The sequence below is a fragment of the Panthera leo genome, chromosome D3 (assembly GCF_018350215.1).
Source record: "Panthera leo isolate Ple1 chromosome D3, P.leo_Ple1_pat1.1, whole genome shotgun sequence".
NCBI classification, from domain to species: domain Eukaryota; kingdom Metazoa; phylum Chordata; class Mammalia; order Carnivora; family Felidae; genus Panthera; species Panthera leo.
The window spans coordinates 76,898,782-76,914,358 of record NC_056690.1 but is presented as its reverse complement, the minus strand read 5'-3'; the positions used below and the strand labels follow the sequence as shown (position 1 = coordinate 76,914,358).

Genomic DNA, 15,577 nt, shown 5'->3' with positions numbered 1-15,577 from the left:
CTCTGTCTCTTATCTCTCTATATAAACTCTATAAAGATAATTTGTTATTTTCATAGAAGGCCTTTGTTATCTTTAAGACAGCTCCCACAGACACAAGTCTGTGACTAAATTAAATGCAAATAGGTAAAAAGAAAATAAAAATAACATGTTGGTTTACATAAACTATTTAAGAAATACTTCACATCAAACTCCTTTTCCAGAGACGGACGGCAGTTTCACAGATGGCAAACAAATGTCTCCTGGGGTGCTGACGGTTCCCCCAAAGTCTGCCTAGAGAGGTGTCTCCCACATTCTAAAGAACCTAGCACTTCTGCAGGGACACATGCAGCAAATGTTTGGAGAGCTCACCTTACATACTTCGATCAGCAAAAATAATTTAGAGTTGACTATATAAAGGTTTCCGTGATCAAAACGTGTATTCTTTCCCACCCTCGACTTTTAAACACATGGACGCCACGTGGGTCAGAGAGCGTGCCCACAGGCAAAGCGCTCTGGTATTTCTGAAAGGCACATCAGTGCTGAAGAACGTGAAGGTCTGGGAAGGGTGCACAGCTACCGAGAAGTTCGTTTTTATCGCAAGTGAGGAGACTGCACTTAATAAGTGTTCTATTTACTGTGTCATCAAGGTAACAGCTCATTAAATAGGCTGTTTGAATGAGATGTATAGGGTCAAGTGCTGAAAAGAATGAGGAAGCAGGCCGCGAGAAATTCAGCTCTCCTAATACTTACGTTCATTTCCACATTCTGTTTTCATGAAAGAGCTTAATGAAAAGGGTTTGATTTTTGGGGGAAAAAAAAATCATACGAAAACAAGAGGACAGGTTTTAAGATCCGTGTTTTAGAGTGGGAAAGTCCATTTTACTAACCGGACTAATCTAAAATTTCTCCTAGACGGATGTTAGAAACTTCCAGTATGACTGAATGAGAGTTGACTATTTATTGTATGGATTTCATAGGTCACCTCCAGGATTGATTTCTTTCTACCTTAATTGAGCAGTATCAGAGCCTGGCCTCAGGAGAAGACTGAGGGCATGGGAAGTAACCCAATGTTAGGGAAATTGACAAGGCAAAAGATGTCAATTTGCCTGGTAGATTTTTGTGTATTTTCCAACAATCCTAACAGACAATTTAGAACAGTGAACATCATTTATCTAAGGAGGTCCTCCCACCCCCAACCCTTCTGACAACAAAAGTAACAACTTCTAGTAACTCCTAGAATGTGGCAAAGTTGAGGCATTCAGGGAAAAACTTGATGATCTAAAAGGCCATTTTCCTGAAACAGACGTAGGAGCAAGGGCTGCCTTTTCCTGTTAAGGGTCTCAGGCGGATTTTGTTCATTCAGTCAGTCAGCAAGTATTTACTGCCTGTTATCTTCAATACACGGCAGCAGGTACCAAGTGACGTGATGCGATCCATGGGTAAAAACGAGGCGAAGAAAAGACCAGAAAGAACCAGCATGGAACCCAGAAAGTTACTGGGCATCTTCATCAACACTCTTTCCATTTATAGACTTCCTTCCTTCGTGATGTGGGTAATAATGAAAACGGAAATGTGTCAATGGCTCCAACCAGAAGAAAGTTAATTGGAGTTCACCAAAATGACCATGCCATCTTATGACTTCTCTTAAATTGAAAATATTGAAAATACTTCTGCCTATGACCAAACATTACAAAGAAACGCCATTACTATCAGATGTGAAGTCACGTTCATAGGCTTACTGGAAAAGGAAAACACGAAATCAGTATAAACTCAAAATATCAAGGGGCTCCTGGCTGGCTCAGTTGGTTGTGTCTGACTCTTGACTTTGGGCTTAGCTCATGACCTCATGGTTTGTGAGGGGGATTCTCCCTCCCCGCCAAACCCTGCTTGTGTGCACGCTCTCTCTAAATAAATAAACTTACACACACACACACACACACACACACACACACACCCCTCAAATCATCAAACCTTACAGCTATCAGGAAAACTGTATAAAGCTCTGGTAATTTACTGCAGTATGAGCTGGGATTTTATATTTTTTCCTTATTTATTTGAAGTAAACAAGAGGGTTGGGATTGGATACAAGGGCAGTATTTACTCTCATCATTAAGGCAAAACGTTTACAGGATAGGTCTTAACATACTATTTCCAACATAGGCGCACACACACCTACAGACTTTAATTTTGGTAGAATTCCAAAAACGAATATGGATTTTCTAAGGTTTGGTATGCAAGCCTTATCTTTTCAGATAGCACATCCATTTCCTGAGCACAGGGTCCATTCCTTCAACTAAATAATAACGCTGCAGAATATTAATAAAATAGTAAGAACGCCATGAGGACCTGCTCATTACAGCTGCAGTAAAACTCTCCACCTGTGGGCACGTACAGTGCTACTTGGGTATGGCTCTACTCGTTGGTTATATAATGGAACAAATTAAAAATAGGAACCCAAGGCCACGATAAAGCCAAGGGGTATCTGGCGAAAGGAGAGAAAAAGATTCCATAACCCTTGGTATATAATAATTCTCTCCGTGGAAAAGGACAAGAGGGAGCAGAAGTACACGTTCCCCCTCAACAAAGGGGATGATTTCGTGCCCAATGGCAGTCCTGATGTTGTACAAAAAGAAATACGTGAGGACGCTTGAGATCTACTTCCAAAGAGCATTATGATACCCCGAGGAAATCTATTACCAGTGTAAGGATACCAAGTCCGGGGGCACCTGGGTGGCTCAGTCAGTTGTGTCCGACTCTTGATTTCAGCTCAGGTCATGATCTCAAGTTCGTGATCTCATGATCACGAGTTCGATCCCCACGATCGATCCCCATGATCATGATCACGAGTTCGAGCCCCACGTGTTGGGCTCTGTGCTGACAGTGAGGAGCCTGCTTGGGATTCTCTCTCTGCCTCTCTCTCAAAATAGATTTAAAAAAACAAACCAACAACAAAAGGATAGCAAGTCTGTTATTTCTCAAAGCAAAGAGATTTTCCAGGGTTGCCTAGGTGGCTCAGTTGGTTAAGTGTCCGACTTTGGCTCAGGTCATGATCTCACTGCTCATGGGTTCCAGCCCCGCGTCAGGCCCTGTGCCCACAGCTCAGAGCCTGGAGCCTGCTTCGGATTCTGTGTCTCCCTCTCTCTGCCCCCACCCCCTTGCTCTCCTTCTCAAAAATAAATAAACATTAAAAAAAGCTTTTTTAAAAAAGAGATTTTACAATCCCTGAATTAAATTGTCCTTGTCACTCTCCCTGCCCTAAGTGACTATGTTACAATTCCCTGATTGAGTCAGTAGAATGAGGAAGAGCCCATCAGAGCGCTTGCCAAGTTTTCGTGTTGAAAACCACCTAGCCACAGACCAATGTGCAGATCAATTCTCCTTTTCGCCATCAAGAGAAACTATAAAAGGTCCCAAAGTAAAAAGAAGTGGCCCACTGAATTCTTTCGGTCATCATTTAGCCTGCTAAATCTCGGAAACTTGGAAGTCAGTTTCTGCAACATTACAACCAAGAGATGCCTTCCCATTAAGTTGTAAAAAGGAGGATAATTATGTTTGCCTATAATGCTCTCTCTCCCCTCCAATGAGTTCAACTGCTATTATTACCACTCTTTCAGCACAAGATGAACCAATGTGTAGCACGTATTTGACCCCTGGAGAACTAAATCTTCAACAAGTACTCTTGCTGTATATTTCTACGTCGTCGGTGGCCATAAAGAAAGTCTCAAGTATTAAGCTAATTAGAACAAATAAAGCATTTCAACAGTTTGGGTGGCGTATAATGTCAGGATAGCTCATGTATCCACAAAATAGATCAGAATTTACTGACTTTTAACTCATTAACTCTAAAACAGTTAAAGAATTAACCAAGAGAACAGTGTTTACGAACTTAAATTTTTTTTTTTGACCTTTATTCATTTTTGAGAGACACAGACACAGTATGAGTCGGGGAGGAGCAGTGAGAGAGGGAGACAGAATCCAAAGCAGGCTCCAGGCTCTGAGCTGTCAGCACAGAGCCTGATGCGGGGCTCGATCTCAAGACCGTGAGATCATGACCTGAGCTGAAGTCATAAACACTTAAATGACTGAGCCACCCAGGCGCCCCAAGTGTTTACTAACTTTAAAAAGTACTTATTGTGATGGTTCTACAAAAATAATTAGATATGAAGTGTCTTAAAAAAAAAAAAAAAAAAGACCCAGCAAAATAAAGAAATAAATACCAAGTTTTACCAGACCATCAGAATGCATCTGGACTTGAGTAAGAATTCTACCGTTTTGAGATGTTCAATTTCACAGCACACCCAATCTGTGGACAAAAGGGCATCGAGAACACAGGTTCACGTGGGGTTTTTGTTCTTCAAAACACTCCTGGGTACAGCATTTCACTGCTGAGTTGACTTCCCGGTGATCGCCAGCGTGATCCATTTACTGGAGACACAAACCACTTTACCACCGGCCAGTAGGCCCCAGCACCAGAAGCATATGATAAGAAGACACCCAAGTCTGGTGTTCACAGGCAATAGGAAGGGGAGAACTTCATCTGGGGAAAACGGGACAGCTTGGTAAGCACTTCGCACCTCCTTCTCCAGCGCTGTCCAATTAAGCAATCCTTTGCTTAAAGCATCTACTCAGAATTTTTAATACCCTGTGGATCCTGACCCTGAAAGATGTTAGCATGCATTCCAGGGACAGACTGGGTGCAGACGTGCTGTGTGCAGAGAGAGGAAAGAAAGCACAGGAATGCAAGAGCACAAGAGGTCACCAGCACCTAGAAGTGAACAGCCTGGTACCCAGTCACGCGGCAGGCACCAGCTCCCAATCTGGTTGCGTGTAACCTGCAGCTCCGCCGACGGGAGGCCTGCCGGCGTCCAGAGCATCCTTCTCTACGGCAATAGTGAAAAAGCAGGTGTATACTTAACAAGATATCCAGACATACAGGTTAGCCACGTGGTTTAACTTGTAAGCGTCAATTACACAAAAGTTTTTCAGAGTGAGGAAATTAAGTGCTTGGCAAAACATCTTTCCTGAGAATAACGGATGAGGCAGAATCAGCCTGCCCCGGAGACCAGATGTTGCCACAAGGGCCAAGCACTGATGGAAGCTGCCAGCACTTTCACCTACGTCCAGTTCTTCCTTCCCCCATCACTGGTAAAACCAGCTCCTGTCCCCAAGGCTTTTTGCCCCACCAAAACATTTTCTCCTGGATAGCCACCCGCAGCAGTATATAATACAGACAGATCATTCATATTTTTCCTCCAGTCCCTGAATTCGTCCTCTTGCTAATGCTAAGTTTACACTAACATGTTTTACCCTTTCATGTCCAGGGCTGGGACATGAGAAACATTTGCTGAAAGCTACTTCCAGATGAGGTGGAGGGCTGGGGGGGGGGGGGGGGGGAACCGAGGAGATTACTCCAACAGAATTTCTCTGCAAGCAGCGTTAGACTTCATCTTGGCTAGGACCCAAATTCCCCCGACGGGGCCCTTGGTTTGATTTCCCCAGTAGCGGTGCTTGCCAGGACCGGGAAAAATGCTAAAAAGTATGCTGACGAATGGATGAGTTTGTTAAGGTTGAAGTATCACAGCCTGCGAAGCTTCAACAACAGAAACTCTGGTCTCACAGTTACAGAGGCTGGAAGTCTGACCTCCACGTGTCAGCAGGGCTGGTCCTGCGGACAGACGTGAAGGAGCATCGGTTCCACGGTGCCCCCGGCTCCCGGAGGTTTGCCGCCCGTCTGTTTTTGGCGTTCCTTAGCTTCTGTTTCGTCACCCTGCCCTCTGCCTTCCTTGACGTGACATTCTCCCTACTTGTGTCCCAATTTCCCTTTTTTATAAAGACACCAAGCATATTGATTCGGGGCCCACTTGAATGGCCTCGTCTTAGCCTGCAAAAAGGCCCTATTTCCAGATGAGGTCACATTTTTATGCTGTTGGGGTTAGGACTTCGACCGTTCTTCCACCCCTAACAATTGGCCAGGTAAGCTACTCTCTCAAAAGGGATTTTTTATGGATCAAGTGAACGGTTTGTAGTATCAGCAGGGGGCTGGGGGGGACCGCCTGCCAGGACTTCCTTAAGAGGAAGGATTTTTTTTTTTTTTTTTATTGCTCCAAAGTCTCATGATCATTAAGGTGGATGCATGAATGGGGTGTGCTGTGGTCACAAAGGCTGTTCTCAAATATCCCACTTCTTCTCCTTCTAAGCAATGGCCGACATTCATTTCTCCAATGGGAAGTTGGGCAGAAGCCTTCATGAACAATGTGCAACGTGTGACATTCCTTTCCCCTACGGCAGTGACGGTGGAAGCAAACGTCATCACCGTGGGGACTCAGTGACCACAAAGAGCACTGTTCCCCAGCTAACAATTGCTGGACGTGGGTCACGAAGCAAGGGACTAAATCTCTGTGGTCTAATGCACTGAGATTTTGTCTGTTTCTGAAGCACAACCCAGCGCGATGCAGATGAGAATTCCCTATGTTGAATTCTTGCTCTGTTCCCTCGGGTTTCTCTTTGTTACGTCATCAAGAAAGGGAAGTCCGTCACATGCGTTCATATAAAGTGACAGGCCTAATGGCAGAATGTCACGTCAGTCTGAGCCACTCTGCCCCAGGCCCTGAGAGCATTCACACTCAACCGGGGATCAAAACCCGCAAGAGAGCTGAACACGTCAAGCCACAGTCGGGTCAGCTCAGAGGGATAAGCCACACAAAGCAAAATTCGTTCGTTCATTCGTTTAGCCATTCGGTGGGTGTCAATTTTTTATTTAAATCAATTGATTTTATCCAAAATGTACGGACTTACTTTGTATTTAATTTCAGTCACTGCAAAGAGTATTTTACGGATCTTTTTTTTTTTTTTGCGATTCATTACATTCATTTACATTTCCTGGAGTATAAATTTTAGTGGCATTTAAAATCAAACAGATGAATAAATGGTTCCCTTAACACCATGAGAAGTAGTCAATTCTTTTTAGAAAAAACTCCTGCCTCTACTCTGTGGTGGCAGAACCGGATTTACCAGCTACAGGACAGAATTTTAACCAGACTAGAAGACATTCCTTATTGCCAGGAATGCCATGAACAGATGGAAAAATAAACAAGCAGAAACTACATGCTACTCATTTTGACATTTTGTTGGAATTGTAAAATCAACTTCACCTTTTAACGAAAAATTACGTTTCTTAAGCAATTTAACAATGGCTCTAATGGGTCACTGTAGTGTCACGAAGGGGTGGGGTGGGTGGTACGTTTTATTCTCCAGCACAATTTTCCAAAGGTTAGGGAAAATTTTTGTTGACTTGTGCAGGAAACACCGCTCATCTTAGCACTGTATGCAGGCATGGAGGGCTAGGAGAAGAAAGGATGACCTAATGCCTGATGATTAAAAGAAACGTTTGAAGAAGGGAACCATGAGGTCAAAGTTAAGACAAAAGCATAATGAAAAGTAGGCAGAGTCACAAGAGGAAACAAAAGCCACCTCCATAGGGTTGAACATTCTGCACTCCACGGTAACACTAACAAATGTATTCCCCTGGAAGCCTTGCCATTTCCTCAGGGCTATTCATTCCTTCCAGATTAAAAAAAAAGAAAAAAAGGAAAAAGGAAAAGAAAAGAAAAAGAAAAAAAAAAGAATTGAAGCTGCAGCAGAGTTTAGAAAGCATCACAGAAGTGGAAAGTGGTTAATTATGACGTAACTCATTTTTTATTAATCTTTCACTAAGTTCCATTGTCTATTTTTTATTATTTTTAGAGACAGAGGGAGACAGAGGGAGACAGAGAGAGAATGAATCCCAAGCAGACTCCACATTGAGCAAGGAGTCTGAAGCAGGGCTCGATCCCACAAGCCTAGGATAATGACCCGAGCTGAAATCAAGAATCCGATACTGGACCGACTGAGCCACCCAGGTGCCCCTAAATTCCATCTTTCAAACGCCTCTCAAGTAGGCAGCAGAGAAGGAATACTGACTGGCTCTGCGTGATACAAGAACAAGCGATTCTGGTTTTCCTACTTCTGAATTCTTCTACAACCAACACGTATCGATTTTGGTTGGATACAGAGAAAAGACGTACTTCATATAACTTAAGAGGACTATGTCTCAGATTCACCCCTCATTTCCAATTGCCTCTGCCCCCTGCCTCCACCTCTGCCGCTGTAACTGCCTACTGACAACACATCAGCAGCTTTCTGGAAAGGCTCCATGAGTCAGCCTGTCCAAGTGGTTAAGTCTATACAACTTACCACCCCCCACAGACCTCTATTTATGCCTACCTCCTCCCACCCAACCTGCTCCTGGAGTGCCCACCAGCTTTTCTTTGTTTATTCAAATCAAACCAAGAACGCTGGGGCGCGCCTGGGGGGCTCAGTTGGTTAACTATCCAACTTCGACTCAGGTCATGATCTCACAGTTCGTGAGAGTTCGAGTCCCGTTGTCAGGCTCTGTGTTGACAGCTCAGAGCCTGGAGCCTGCTTGGGATTCTGTGTCTCCCTCTCTCTCTGCCCTCCCCAGCTTGCACTCTCTCTCAAAAATAAGTAATAAACATTAAACATTTTTTTAAATTGTGTACACATGAAACAAAACAAAACAAAACCCAAGAACCCTGGAGCCCCGCTCATACCTTCTCTTTTCTCTACATGGTACCCTGCTCATGGCCCTGCAGACCAGGCCCACCCCATCAGTTCTCTCTCGGCTACACACGAGAACAAGTGGAAAACCACATCGTCAACAGAGGCACACTACAAAGGCCACGTGGAGGAGGCCTTTTCTAACTTAAAAGGCGATGCCCACAACACCTCCTATACAGTGTAGATTCAAAGCTGGAACGAGAGTCCTGTTCGCAGAACACGTTTCGTGATGAAGGGGGCGGAATCCTGAGAACAATACTTGGCCTCGCTTCGAGCAGAGACCAAGAAATTCCGAGAGGCTTCCTCTCCAACAAAATCTGTGTACTTCACAATCAACAGTGTATAATGTGGTCTGTTCTAAACAGACTCTCAGTAGAGGCCTGACCTATTTACTATCTGGCAACTTTAAAGTTTACGATCCACAACTTTACAGAAAAAGTTGGCCGACTCCCGATTTACAACATAAAGCAAATTCTCGTCAAATCAAGCAGTCAACTGTGTCCAGCATCCTGGTCAACGGTGCCAAAACTTCGCCCTCAAACGGCACAGATGTCCTCCCAGGCCCTCTCCCCGACCAAAAATCCCGACATCCTAGGCAACAGCATCTCTATACATCCCTGCTTCTACCTCCTTCTCCAGTCTTTCCTCCTCTCACCCAGCACCTCATTTCCAACACTGGCCTACTCACCTGCGATTTTGTCTCCACGCCTCTTGCTAGAACGCCCTCTCCGTGCGTCTAAGTCCCGTGCGCTCTTCCAGATCCATTCACACCTCTCTTCCTCCGCAGCCCGTCGGCTTTTCCTCAGTTGTGAGACTCCACAGCTTTTAGCCCCATCTTCCTCCGGCTTTGAACGTTCACTACTTTGATGAGTACACGCTGTCCTGCCCGCCTCTCCCCTTAGACCGGAAGCTCTCAGCCGGGGCGGGGGTTGGGGGGGGGGGGAGCATCCCCTTGGACTCCCTCACCTTAACTACAAATTAACCAACGTTTCTTAGAGTGAAAGAAGCCAAATACAGAGTCACCGTGTGAACAGTTCATTCCGAAAACCTCCAACTTCACGTTGAAACATTTTCAACTTCGTTTGAGAGAAGACAGATTTGCAAACATCAGTGGGGTGGGTGGAGGGAGGAGTGGGGCCCACTGAAGGGACAAGGGTCCCGTTAGTGGGGGACTGAGCAAAAGGGGAGGGAGGGCATCCTGAGCAGAGAGGCCGGGGGGGAATATGGGTGGACAGAAGTATGCTCTATCAGAGGATGTCTGTGGGGACAGGGGAGCCGAGCCCCACAAGGTGGGAAATGCAAACAGATTTATTGCAATGATAAGAGACCGCCACTCTGGGGTTGCAGCAAAACGTGAGCCGATGTTTACAGTTCAGAAGACCACACTCCTGGGCTACAGTGTGCAAGATGGATGAGAGGAGTCAGTCTAGAGGTGATCAGGAGTCTCACCAGTTAGGAAACTACTGTCCCAGATAGGAACCTGGCCACAGCAGTGGTGGGGAGTGGGGGGGGGGGGGGGGAAGATGGGAGAGGCAGAATGAGCAAGGCCTTGACACGATGTAGAAAAAGAGTTAAGATGCATCCAAAGTTCCTTTTTTATTTTTTTTATTTTTTAATGTTTATTTATTTATGTTTGAGAGAGCGAGTGAGTGCAGACAAGTAAGTGGTGGCCGGGCAGAGAGACACAGAATCCGAAGCAGGCTCCAGGCTCTGAGCTGTCAGCACAGAGCCTGGCGCGGAGCTCGAACTCACAAACTGTGAGATGGTGACCTGAGCCGAAGTTGGATGCTTAACGGACTGAACCACCCAGGCGCCCCATGGTACGTCCCAAGTGTCTCATCTTCAATTGGCTTTGGTCAGAAGTCAGACCCCAAACTCCAGAACTGACTACATTATACGCGGGTAGTTGTGAAATACACAGGTTTCCAACGAAGAGAGAGCCTGTGAACTTTTTAGGTCTACCTGAGGTTCAATGCTATCAAAGAACCACATGGGATTACAGACACACTTCAACATTTTTTAGTCATTAAAAAAAAAAAAAAAAAAGGCCAACAACACTGCAACTGAAAGTAAAAGCTAGGGAGAAAATATTTCCGAAGTTGCCAGTTTTTAGGAGGCACTGTGCAACATTTCTTAGACTAAGGTTTTTCAAAGTAGACCACGGACCTCCAGGAGTGCTTAGACAAATTGGAAGTTTTTGACCACAACCCACCCAGCTAATGCAACCAGTTAAAACATCACAGTGGCCCAGAAGTAGTTAAAAATAGGCGAGCAGAATATACATACCAATGGATTTCAAATAGCACATACAGAATCTCAAGATATAAAACATACTCCTAGGATATTTTATCATTATACATTTTATATATTTTAATGTAGGATACCCATCTTCATAGTTGCTCAAGGTTAAAGATAATAAAAAATGAAATTCAGGTTAATTTTTGCAAACCCTTAGAAGCAACCTTGGGAGCCGAGTCTGAAAGCCACGGGTCTTAATTACTTCATTTATACCCACTCGAGGGCAGGCCACAGATGCAAATGTAACTGAGGACCTACTCAGCCATTAGTATCTGGCAACTACCTACTAGAAAGGGATGAACGGTCACATTACAAGTCAGCATCTACCACGTTGCCTGGCCGACGACCTTTTCACTGCTACCAGCCTCCTCTGATGGGACACAGTCCCGCCCCAGAGCACCCACTCCAACCACACACCCCGTGCATCCCTCCCCGGGGAACCGAGCTCCTGACATTCAGGCTAGAGCTTGCCTCTTGCTGCCACCTCGGCGATTTTTCCAGAATTACCATCCTCGATTTTATTTGTTGCTTCTAGCTGGAAAGCATTTTTTTCATTCCTTTCCCACCAGATTAGAGTGTTCAGATCAAAGCCCCCAAGGACAGAGTGGGCCCAGAGAAGCCAAGGCTAACATGCTTCGCCTTCCAAAGCCAAGTACCTTTGCTTCTCAACAAGGGTTCTTACCCAGACCCGTCATGAACTCCCTCCCTTCTGACCTGGCTGCATGTCTGGCAGGCCTCGGGTAGCACAGCCAGCCTGGACCCTGGCACTGAGAAATAAATACTCTCCAGGGAAAAAAAACAAAGTTCCTCTACACAGAAATGTCTGAGCAATTGCAGGACACGGTCTACCAGATGAAAATGCCCTAGCACGACTGCATCAAAGTTCCCAACCACAGACACCCGACACGTTCCGACAATGACATACCCAGGGCCGGCGACGTGCGCGCAGTTCAGATCCACTTTGTTCGTGACAACGTGTGGCCTGCCTTAGCTGCATCAGCCTAAAATCCTTCTCGGGTCATTTTTGGGGGGAAAAAAGGAACTCTTGACATCTTCTAGTAAGGATTTTATTATCAGTCACGTAATCAGCCACATTAGTAAATCCTATCCTCTTCAAGTATGCCATTTATTCCTCCCAGAGACTCTAATGCAAGTGTAATCATCTTACACACTCAGAGGTGGACTCAGAAGACTGTAATGGCCAGGGGTCACGGCAGTGGCTGAAAAAGGACCTTAAATCTCACGCGTTATTTACAGAATACACTTCAGTGGGCTATTTTTAAGACTCCCAACAAAATCTAGACCTAAAGCCAGTGTTAGTTTTTGTTCCCAATGACTTGAAAAAGAATCTCTAACAAAACATTAGTAGAAGAAGCGTGGAAAGAAGCCCAAGACTTTAAGTAACAAGTTGTTGCTGCCAGTGCTGGTCCAGAAAGTGCCAGAAAGAGGACGGACAAGCTGAGACTCTGTCGCTGTTGCCATCAGCTGCCCCCAGGTGAGTCTAACGAACAGCCAGGGTTGCAAGTGCGTGATGCTCAGTCTTCCTGCCCTCCTCCACCCGGTCCTTCTCCAAATCAAATACCTGTGACCCACAAGTCTGGGTCAGTTAACAAGTAAGGGGTCTGGCCCCACGGTTGTTGAGGCTGCAGGGACAGGCTGGCCATCGGCAGCAGCCCTCACTGCATGCAGGTGACTCAGGCGGTGGGGGGCTGGGGGCGGGGCCCTGACTCAGCTGCCAGACTGTGACTCCCTGAGAATGAAGACAGAACATCAAGCTGCCCTACGACACACAGCTTCCCGCTCAGGATCTAGGACGTGAGCTGCGGATCGTTTCCAATTGCTCAAAAAATAGGAAATCCTTTGCTTGTCAAAAAAAATGTTTTTCTGGTCTAAAAGTGTGTGTGTGTGTGTGTGTGTGTAGGTGGTTAATCACATAACATGGAGAAAACGAGTTAACGTATGGAGACATGGTTTGCCATGGACACTGTTGTGATTTTAAACAGAACAACAGATTCTGCTTCACAGTCAGCTTAGTTAAATCACATGTAACATGAATCAAATCACTGTCCAAACTGAAGTGATCCTATTTACTGAGGACCTACTGTACGTAAGACATTTTATTTACTGTTCTAGCTACAAAGGCCTACAGAACATGGTAAATGAACGTTTCCCGAACGCCGAAACCCCCTGGCATTGGAGACGGAAGAAAACGAAGATCCCACAGTAAGCCATTCTTTATTATTTGGAAGAAGTCCCTCACTACTCACCTATGAAACCAGATTTTAACAGATTTTAGCCCGCGTCTCCGTGCAGGCCCAGGCTAATAACACTCCTCCTGCTGCGACTTCTGAAAGTATGACGCATTTCCTTGAACTAGCTCTCCCCTTCAAGCTGACTAATTGCACTCCTGAGAGCAAACCCCCCACTCCCCCTCCTCCTCCGGGCCCCTGCAGTTGTGTTTCAGCTGTCCGCACCAAGTGTATCCCTGAGCTATGTGGCCTGCTCCTCCTGTGCGCGGCCACCCCCTCCGGCTTCCGGGAAAACAGCTGCCCGGGGACTCGGCCACCCCACACGGCCACCCCACGCTCCCGGGCTCACCTACGGGAGGCGGCCCTGCTGCCCGGGCCAAGTTTAAATTCCCCGGGGGCTAGCGATTAAAGGCACTGTCCGTTTTGGTTATCGGCTGCTAACAACCCACCCGGCAACTCAGGGGCTTAAAACCACAACGGCCATGTGTTCTTTCTCACGTGCTGTAGACTTGACCGGGCAGCCCGCGGTCTCTCCGGGGCTGTGGTCAGATGCGACCGGGGCGGGAACAGCCAACGCCGTTCGCCCCGTCCGTGTGGCATTTTGGTGCGGGGGGGAGGGGCGCGGAAGCGCTGGAACTCGCATGCGGCTAACGGGAGCCGCTTCTCATGGCAGCGGGATCCTCAAAGCACACATTTCCCAAAGACGGGAAGCAGCAGCCGTCGGTCCTTGAAAGGCGTCAGTGCGGAAGCAGCCCAGCCTCACTGTCACTGCATTCGCGGGGGACAGAGAGGCATGTGTGGGATCTTCTCTGCCGCACCGTCTTCCGTGTGTCCCCTGAGCAGGGTCCATGGATGGCACAAGCCAACCCTGGCTGTTCGTAAGACCATGGTCTCAGGGCAGGAGCTAAACGCTGCGCTGATGGTCACCCAGCCTACCATTCTGGTCCGGAGTAAAGCACCTTGCAAGGTATCCAAGAGCAGAGGGTACGTGGCGGCAAAGCCGTATCAACGCGTCACCCAACTGTCAACCACACAGCGTCTGCACACTGGACACTATTAGTTGTGTCCGGAAAATGAACAACAACCCAACAAAAACAGCTCAAACTTCTCTCCCAACTGCCTCAAAAGCGAAGGTGGAGTCTAAAGATGTGGGTGGTCTCACACACACTCCTGACCATACTGTCTCTACGATGGTATCTCAGTAGAGACAAAATATACGGCATAAAATTTCGAAAGAAACACGAGAAAGTGGCTTCTCATCATCTGTAAAGGAGCGACAAGAGGAAGAGACCCTCTGTGAATCTCAAAGGTGACATTAGATCAGGACTCTTTTCTTCTAGAAATTCGAATAATTTTTTTTAATTTTCTAAGTTTTATTTTTATTTATTTTGAGAGAGGGAGAGAGGGAGAGAGGGAGAGGGAGAGAGAGAGAGAGAGAGGGAGAGAGAGAGAGAGAGAGGGAGAGAGAGAGAGAGAGAGGGAGAGAGAGGGAGAGAGAGGGAGAGAGAGGGAGAGAGAGGGAGAGAGAGAGCAAGCACGAGTGGGGGAAGGACAGAGGCGGAGAGAAAATCCGAAGCAGGCTCCACACTGTCAGTCCCGAGCCTGATGCGGGGCTCGAACCCAAGAACCGTGAGATCATGACCTGAGCTGAGGTCAAACGCTTAACCGACTGGGCCACCTGGGGGCCCTGATTTCTACTTTTCCCAGCAGCTCCTTTATTTCCCTAGGTTCCAGGGCAGCAGAGTTAATTCAAGTTATTTTTATCTACCAAGGTGCCTCCACGTTATTAACAATCAGACAAGTGGACACATTCTGTGGCGTGAATGGTCTAGGGATCTAGACTGTTCTTTCAAGTCATCTTGGACCACTATCCCCTTCACTCCCTGCACTCTCCAGCAGCACCGGGATCCCTTCTGTGCCTGACACACCCAGCCCTTCCCTTAGAGCAGGACCTCTGTGCCTTGTGCCCAACTGCACTCCACCCACGTGGCCCCCCGCCTCCTTCTCAGGCGGTATCAGCCTCTGTCAGCTCAAGAGGGGTTTGTCCCGGGCACCTTCCTTCAAGCAGGCCTCCCTATTATTCTGTCTCAGCTTCCTGTTTACTTCCTTTGGCATGCTTATGAAAATACGTAATTATTTTACTTATCACTATCTTCTTGCTATTTATAATAACTACAATAGCTACAACGTAAGTCTACGAGCCGTGGCCACGTCGTCCTTACTCAATACTTCCATCTCCAGAATAGTCCCTGGAATGTAAAAGGAGTGACGAAGGGTCACTTATCCTGCCTTTCAATGTTTATAAAACGCAAACCACACGCCCTCCCAGACGCTAAACTGGGGAGGCAGAATTAAATAATATTAATTTTCTGCCTGCGTTATCAGTAACCTGTAGCCTATTTCACAGCTATTACCTACTGACTCAGGTGGGGGAC

General features: G+C 46.5%; 1 protein-coding gene across 4 annotated transcripts in view; it reads right to left on the bottom strand.

The window, feature by feature from the left end:
* The window catches only part of NEDD4L (NEDD4 like E3 ubiquitin protein ligase), a 338,017-nt gene that overhangs the window by 109,359 nt on the left and 213,081 nt on the right, over nucleotides 1–15,577 (bottom strand). The window contains exon 1 of one of the 4 annotated variants that reach the window (XM_042910375.1): nucleotides 9,284–9,472. The exons of the other annotated variants lie outside the window; for them this stretch is intronic. The gene's annotated coding sequence lies outside the window, so the exon portion shown is untranslated. Of the gene's footprint in view, nucleotides 1–9,283; nucleotides 9,473–15,577 lie in introns of those variants that run through there. 4 annotated transcript variants of the gene reach the window in all.